The sequence below is a fragment of the Osmerus eperlanus genome, chromosome 5 (assembly GCF_963692335.1).
Source record: "Osmerus eperlanus chromosome 5, fOsmEpe2.1, whole genome shotgun sequence".
In the NCBI taxonomy this organism is placed as follows: Eukaryota; Metazoa; Chordata; class Actinopteri; order Osmeriformes; family Osmeridae; genus Osmerus; species Osmerus eperlanus.
The window spans coordinates 7,018,337-7,025,891 of NC_085022.1; the positions used below are offsets into that span (position 1 = coordinate 7,018,337).

The following is a 7,555-nucleotide window of genomic DNA, read 5'->3' on the forward strand; positions in this document are numbered from 1 at the left end:
AGAATTCTTCCATCTTCCTCATGGCTAAGGCTTGCCAGTACAAGGAATTATCTTAGTGACAATGACATTCTTCCATCCACTGAAGATCCAGAGAGGCAGCTAGCCAGGGAAGAAGGAGGGAAGGACATGGAGATTACACTGATTACTATTCCACTATATGTTTGATCTTGAATTGCTCTGGTCAAGGGTCTGACGGTAGTCTACTTCCCATGGTCTGCTGTGTTCATTATTATATGCAATTTCTCTGTTTTTCTCACGAGGAGGCTTGATGAAAAGGATATCGTAATTTTTTTTTACTGAATTGCTGGAGATTGTAGACCAAAGGTTAATGTGTTTACGAGCTATGCCAATGTAAATAATCATTATACAAATGAATCTCATTAAAGTCAATTCAAATGTATCTAAAAGTCTGAGAAGAAAGGTTATCCTTATTATGAACAGTGATATCTACGTGAAACACAGCACTCGTAAGCAGGGCTATCCTTTTTGGATAAAAACAAAATTCCTGGCGATGCGGCTGTCTCCCCCCTCTTTCCACAGCTAACTGGAGAACTCTGCACCCAGGAACACTCTGCCTGAACAAGAAGAATTTGCTATAGCTGACAGCATCAATTAGCCTCATGGCAAACATGTCTAATGTTCATTGTCCTGGCATTGGAAATCATTGGTCCTCTTAAACGTCCCTCAACATGTGACCTCAGGATCCCTCACCAATTGGTGCTTCTGAATAAAAGGGGACTGGTTTTACATCACTCAGTTTATGATTCTAATGGGTTTTTGACCTCAATCTTCTCTAATCATTTTGAAGCCTAGACAAAGATTATGCGGGTATAGATTATGCTTTTGAAAAACACAATCAGGAGAACAACAAAAAAATAATATCAGGCAAGTGTTTGTGTTTTTGTTTGAAATCTGAAAGGGGACATAAACATGTATCTTGAAATGAAAAGGAAAAATCACCCGATTCACACTGGGATTTGTTTACCATCCCATTTCTTTGTCTCCCCACCCAGAGACTTTTCCCAGGATTCCCGTGGGTTGTGTTTGGGAGGTTTAGGGGAGGGGGGGGAAGAAAAGCCCATTGGTCTCAGAGCCCCAGAAATGGGATAGAGAGCCAAGCTGTCATCCTTGTTGGATTAAGGACCCTTCAGTTGTGGCCGCTGGGCTGCTAACAGAGGTACCAACCTAGGGCCCAGGACCAGGGTGGAGGAAAGGAGCAAACAATAACGGCCCTGCCCTCAAACAGGTTTGAGAGGTCAGTGGGCCTGCTGAACCATGGCAAAGCCACTGTGTACTTCTGTGTCACCTTAATCCACGGGCTAACACCTAAATGTGGCCTGTCTTCCCGTTTGATTCAATTGTGCACTCTCTCAGAGCCCAGGTCCCAGCTAGCTGATCCAAGCTCCCTCTCTGCCCAGTACAGAACTTCACACACTGCTGTGAAACATACTTTATATACAGTGGCAACATTCAGATGAGGTCTGCAGGGGAGCATGGGAGTGAGGAAGCTGGTGGGTTTTAATTTGCTCTTTCCTGACCGGCCCGCTCTTTAAATCACTGAAAGGAAAAAGCAGGATAAGAGCTGTGGTGGCATATTTGCTGAGCAATTAGACAACACAAGTGGGCAGAGCCGCAGTGCCAACAGTAAGGGGGGCGGGTAGGTCTCCTTAAGCCTATGCAACTGTGCAGGAAGGAAGCATGAGAACGGTCCAGGGAGTGTTCAAGTGCACGCTCTTCCCAAAACCCCAGCACAGACCCTGCTGGTGGGCCAGCGCCCCTGCTCCTGTTGTCTGGTCACTCTCGTCTCTAAATGGGCTTTGGAATGAAGGACCTCTTAAGCCACTCCACTGCACGCCTCCCCAGAGCAGCAGGCTCCCACACATCTGCAGCCCAGAGAGGACCAGGGCCTGGGCCAGCGCTCGGGTTGCTAGGGTCTGGAGCTCCCAAAGGCTGCCAGGGGCTGCCCATGGCCAGAGGGGCTTCACTTGCAGAAGGAGACTACGAAGTGTTCAAACAGAGCCTCGGCACCCAGGCTTCTATAGTGGCTCCCCTTGGCGCTGACCCTGCAGCACCCCCCTACTTCACAAGAAAGGGGCAAGAACAACGGCCCAGCCAGCATGGCCAGAGAAAACAGACCCTCTTTGTTCTCCCTGCCCCTTCTCAACGTCCCGTTGAAGTACATGATCCCCCCCCCCCTAAAGCCGGCAGACCCTCCCTCTCTCTGTCTCTCTCTATTCCTGTTTTCCTTCTCCTCCACTGGGTGGTAAAATAGAAAAGCAACAAACTAACCCCACCCTTATGTTTATCATGCTCGTATCACAAGAGTACAGGAACTCATGTTTGGTATCATCCCCAGTTACAAGAGGCTCAAGAGGTTTAGTCTAATTAAAATCTGAGATGGTTGACCTGTCAGGCACTCTGGGGCTGAGGAAAGTAAAAAAAACTTAAAACATCACATTCCATTATCCTCACCACCCTCTTCAAACACTAGTTTTTTTGCAGTCAATCCCTCACAGTTTGTTCAAACAAAAAAAGAGCATCACTTTCGCTTTGTTCTCTCTAAGGGGTGTAATAAACTGACATGGGCAATAAATCTGTTGCCCAGGTAACCTTGAGTGATTTGGCCTCAACACCAAAATGGTGGTAACAAAATAGGTAATAATGACTGAGTACTGGCCACTCCTGGCTGGCCATCTGTCCAAGCAACCACACCAGGTCTACCTTACCCCACCTCAAACTGACCAGCCGGTTATTCAAGAAAGTTGTTCGTATCCGAATGAAATTGTGATCAGAATAAGGGCTTGTTAAATTTCCACTTTCTATCATTACCAGCCAAATATGGGCCAATTATTGTAGCAAAAATATATCCTTCGTTTATCCAGGATGAGCTCTAGCAAACATAATACATCCGACTGTATTTGTATCGCCTAATTATGTCTGGGTCCTGCAGGCAGCCACATAGGGATCACTCCATTTTCTTATTTTTCTAAGTCATCGGTCTTCATCCAGTCATGATAATTTAATACAGGTCTTTGATGTAAACAACAACAGTTCCAGCTGCATGGAAGGGCTCAGAGGAACGTGTCAATCCCAATTAGTGCCTGAGCCTAACCGAGTGTGAAACTCTAATTGCACTCACCAGCTTGCCACCACTCAGGACACACCAAGAGGTGTATGTTTGTTCACGTATGTGTGTGTGTGTGTGTGTGTGTGTGTCCGTGTGTGTGTCCGTGTGTGTGTGTGTGTGTGTGTGTGTGTGTGTGTGTGTGTGTGTGTGTGTGTGTGTGTGTGTGTGTGTGTGTGTGCGAAGATGTGTGTGTTGGGGGAGGGGGTGAGGGGATGGGGATGTGTGTGTATACAGTAAGTGTATGTGTGTGTGTGTGTGGTCACACACCATGGGAACCAATGGCCCACCCAGGTACTGTGCACGCAGCCATGAAGAGGACCGGGACACGGTCCCCACTGCAGTCTCCTAAAAAGCCATTCATCAGTCCCACAGTGAGGCAGAGACAAGGCCGCACCAGAGATGCCAGTGCTGTCACGGTGCGGGGTCTCCAGGCCCTGTGGGAACACACACCCCCAGACTGGGGTGACACTAATGGATGTACATGGGCCTCCATTGGTCCCTGGAGACCACTCACATATCACAGCAGAGAAGAATCCCACCTTCATTCACATTGTTTTCGAATCATTTCTATTCAAGGTAAGGAGTCACTTCTGTAAACCAGGACTAACCACTGATGACACGTCTCTAAATCATGCTTATCTTGTGATTTGCTATCATACAGCAGTGCTCATACAGTAACACCATAATATAGTACTGCTATCATACAGTAATACCTACGAGTGGAGCAGTGGTAATGACAACCTCGGAGAGGCTGGAATCAACAATGTGTGGAACGGAACAGCATTGGTTTTCACCTAACCCTGCACTGGAACAGCAGGCATACGATCAGAGGGACTACTATTTAAACAACCAATCTTCTATACTGGACTTCAGTCGTGTTTCTTATGTCTCTCGCTCTTGTTTCTCATTCATTGTAGACAAAATTATAAAACCAGTTCTAGATCAAACACCAGTGAGTCATATGTTCAAATCAGTTCCTGGAAGTGGACGGTTATGACATCAGCATGACAGGACCTAGTTCAGGGGGCATGGATGTATGAGCCTCATTGTCCCGCCGTCGGGGGAGTCCACAAATGCCTGGAAGACGGCGCAAGAGAACGAATCACTTCTCAGTGAATAGTCTGCATGCTTCTTCAACCCACAGAGTAAAATAAGTAGCATTTTCCTTCCACCACCCCAGCGTTTCCCATGGTCAACCACCGTCTGCCACCAGCCGCCCGCCATTGGTTTTAGGTCACCAGGATGACTGGAACTCCCACAATAAAACCAGCCAACGTGTGTCATGATAATCCCTTAGTTATGCAAATCCATGGCTAGTGTCATTTAGCGGTGAAATGTAGCACTATGTAGGTCACTGTCTTGACCCATTTTCAGCCCTGGTCAAGTGAGAGTGAATTGTCCAGTCGACAGAAGTATTAGGGTCGGTAGTAAGAGTGGGTCTCTCAGTAATGTGAATGTAACAGCACTGGAATGGTATCAACTGAACTCTGAAGTGGATGAGCGTATGTCCATAGCTGGGTCAGCACACAGACAATAGAGTATAAATAATAAGCAAGAAGGCAGTTTCACACATTTGGCGCTCTTTCTGAATTTATGCAAATATGCCATTCGGAAGGTCAGAAGAATATTGTTATCTGATTCGGGAGATTAACCATAGTCTGCTTAGACTGCATAAATATCACAGGAAAGTGTGTCAGGCCTTTTATACACAAACTAGATGACCGGCATTAGTCATTAGCATTGTATTAGTTGGTGTATCTGACTGAAAAGAGAAAGTGTGCTTGTTTGGGTGAATGTCTGTTGTGGAGGGATCAGGGTGGGGAGGGGGGGATGTACTATGAATGAAGCTATAAGAGGGGGAGGGGGATTGGGTGAGAATGTTTTTGCAGTAATGCAAGTGTTTGTCTTGACAGAAATAAATGACATCAGATTTGATGCATAAACCTCCTGGGACTATTATATAAACATTTGATCTTGAGACAAAATAGGATGGACATTTAACGATAAATAAATACATATATATTTAGGATAACAGCCATGTGGTAACATAACCTTCCATTAAAAAATTACGTAAAACACAAACACAATCCCAAAAGATTAATCTAATTGAAAATGGTGGGTAGGATGTTTACGCAACGGTATGACACAGGCTATGGACAACTAGTCACGAAACGCAATCGTAAAGATAAGGTGTTCAAAAGCCTGCCGTCAAACTAGAGACATTATCTGTCATGGATGCATAATATCTATCACATTGTGGATGACTTGTTATGAGAAGGCTATCTGAATCTTTTCATTCAGCATCTTCCGCTTATACCAGTGTCACTCAAATGTTGACAGCTGAGCACACCACTAGACAAGCCGTAGATATGGGCTTGTACACCTGTTTTGAGTAAATAAAATTATACAAACTCTAGAAATCCAGTCTATCATAATTTGTAAAAAAAAATCCATTATAGTGCGCAGGGTTAGGCTACTCAATAAATGAAAACAGTCAGGGGGTTTTCTCATTCAAACAACACCCACCTTTCGCAAAGAAAAACTACTCAAGTGACTCAATTGCCACAGACCTATACTGCGCGACTTGTCCTGCAAGTGGGATGTTATACAACAGTCTACTTTTTAAATACTGATGCTTACCTTTCGATGTCGCGGTGATGCGCAATGCGATGGATTCTGTGTATCTATAGGGTTCCTGCGACAGACTGATATCTCTCCTGTGTGTATTTACGACAGTGCCCCGTTCAGTTCACTTGCCTCCTCTTCAACCACTGGTCCTCTCTGCTCCCACCAGTTCACTAGACGGGCTCGAGCAGCTGCGTTCTCTGCGCACGCTTCAAGCGCGCTCTGCAGCGCCCCGCTACAGATAAATGGTGGCCTCGAGGCACTAAACCATTTCGGCAAAATATAAATAGTCCTGGTAATATTACCCTTGCTCTACTGAAAACATCACAGATGGACAATCTGTGATATCTTCTAATCTACAGCATTGGTTTGAGGGATCATGCAAGCTAAAATAAAGTCACATGCTGTGTGGTAAATGTATACTAATGTAGTCCTCTGACAGTGAGAGTGGTGAATGAGAAGCTTTTGCCACTAGATTTTGAAAGACAACTTTGCTAGATTCAGGCAACTAAACAAGCAATTAATATCTTAAACAAAGAATAAAAGTGTGTTCATGTTTACTTGTGAAATGTAATGCAAAGCACAATAGTGTTGTGTGCTTTCTGCAGCGTATCTACATTCTTTTCAAATGGGCTCCACTTGAATAAGTAATCAACCTCAATAAAACATGTAGCCTACTGCACTTCTAACTGTAACATTACCATCATCACATGAAGACAAAGAACCACTTTCCAGCTGTGAAGCAAGACCTTCTAATGGCTTAATTTGCATGCCCTGGTGCACTCTCGTCTTTTGCCAAGAAACCAGCATTGCACCAACAATCATCACGTAGCTTGTGGGGTGAGCTACTGTATGCTCTGGTGCTCATGGTGCTCTAGAAAGCACGTTTCCATTCAGTTCCATCAGACGGCATCCTCCAGCCAGGCATGGTGTCTTAGTGCATGTTGCACACATGAATTAGCTCCAGTTTAGCATGTGAAGCCATCTGCAGCACCCATAGAACCAAGCACTCCACTGGGAGAGAAAGCAAGTTACTCCGTTATTACTTACAGATTAGCCTAGTTTGGCAGAAAGTCAAGTCTTTCCTTCATTTTGAATGCAACTGCCAAACCCAAGCTTTCCTTCTGTCAGAACAGCCCTGGTATCTGTCATGCTGATCTGCAATAGTGAAGGAAACCACAAGATGTAAGAACACTTCCTTCTCTGCAAGCCATCGTTTTGAACCAAACATTTGACAAGAAACAGGTATGAAATGGGAAAACACCACAACAAAATAATCCAGAGATGTAAATACAGTAAAAATTCAAAAAAGGTTTCAGTTTCAATTGATACCTCAGTCAACCGTCACACCCTGTCCTGCAATAGCATGTCTCTTCAGTCCTTTCTCTCCTGTGCCCTGAAGCAACCACTCATTATCAACAGCAAGGGACTATGGGACTCTTGCCCATATCCGCCCAACCCCACGTTAGGAAATACTGTAATTGCCCCCGTCTCTCATCCCAGACCGCCTAAAGATATGTCTGTAATTTTCGAATCCAATTAAAATATTCACTTTTTGCATGCATATTATCTTGGAAACACTGTACTCTAAAAAGCTTTTCTATGAGTTCAAGTGGAGACAGATGCAGGGTCCCCTCATAGAGAACACAAAGAACAGACACCCTTGTTAGTTCCTTACAACACTGTTGAGGGAGAACGAACGGTATGAGATAAATGTTACCTGAGAAACAGGCTTTATTTTCCTAAATGACTCAGTTTGTTTCTTTGCCTAACCACGCCACACATGGAACAACAGCGAGATGC

General features: G+C 44.8%; 1 protein-coding gene across 12 annotated transcripts in view; it reads right to left on the bottom strand.

Moving 5' to 3' along the window:
* Nucleotides 1-5,910, bottom strand: part of LOC134021046 (neuronal cell adhesion molecule-like) — a 58,497-nt gene extending 52,587 nt beyond the window's left edge. For all 12 annotated transcript variants that reach the window (XM_062461488.1, XM_062461485.1, XM_062461482.1 and 9 more), the window contains exon 1: nucleotides 5,768-5,910. The gene's annotated coding sequence lies outside the window, so the exon portion shown is untranslated. The remainder of the gene's footprint in view (nucleotides 1-5,767) is intronic.
* Nucleotides 5,911-7,555: the final 1,645 nt, after the last annotated feature.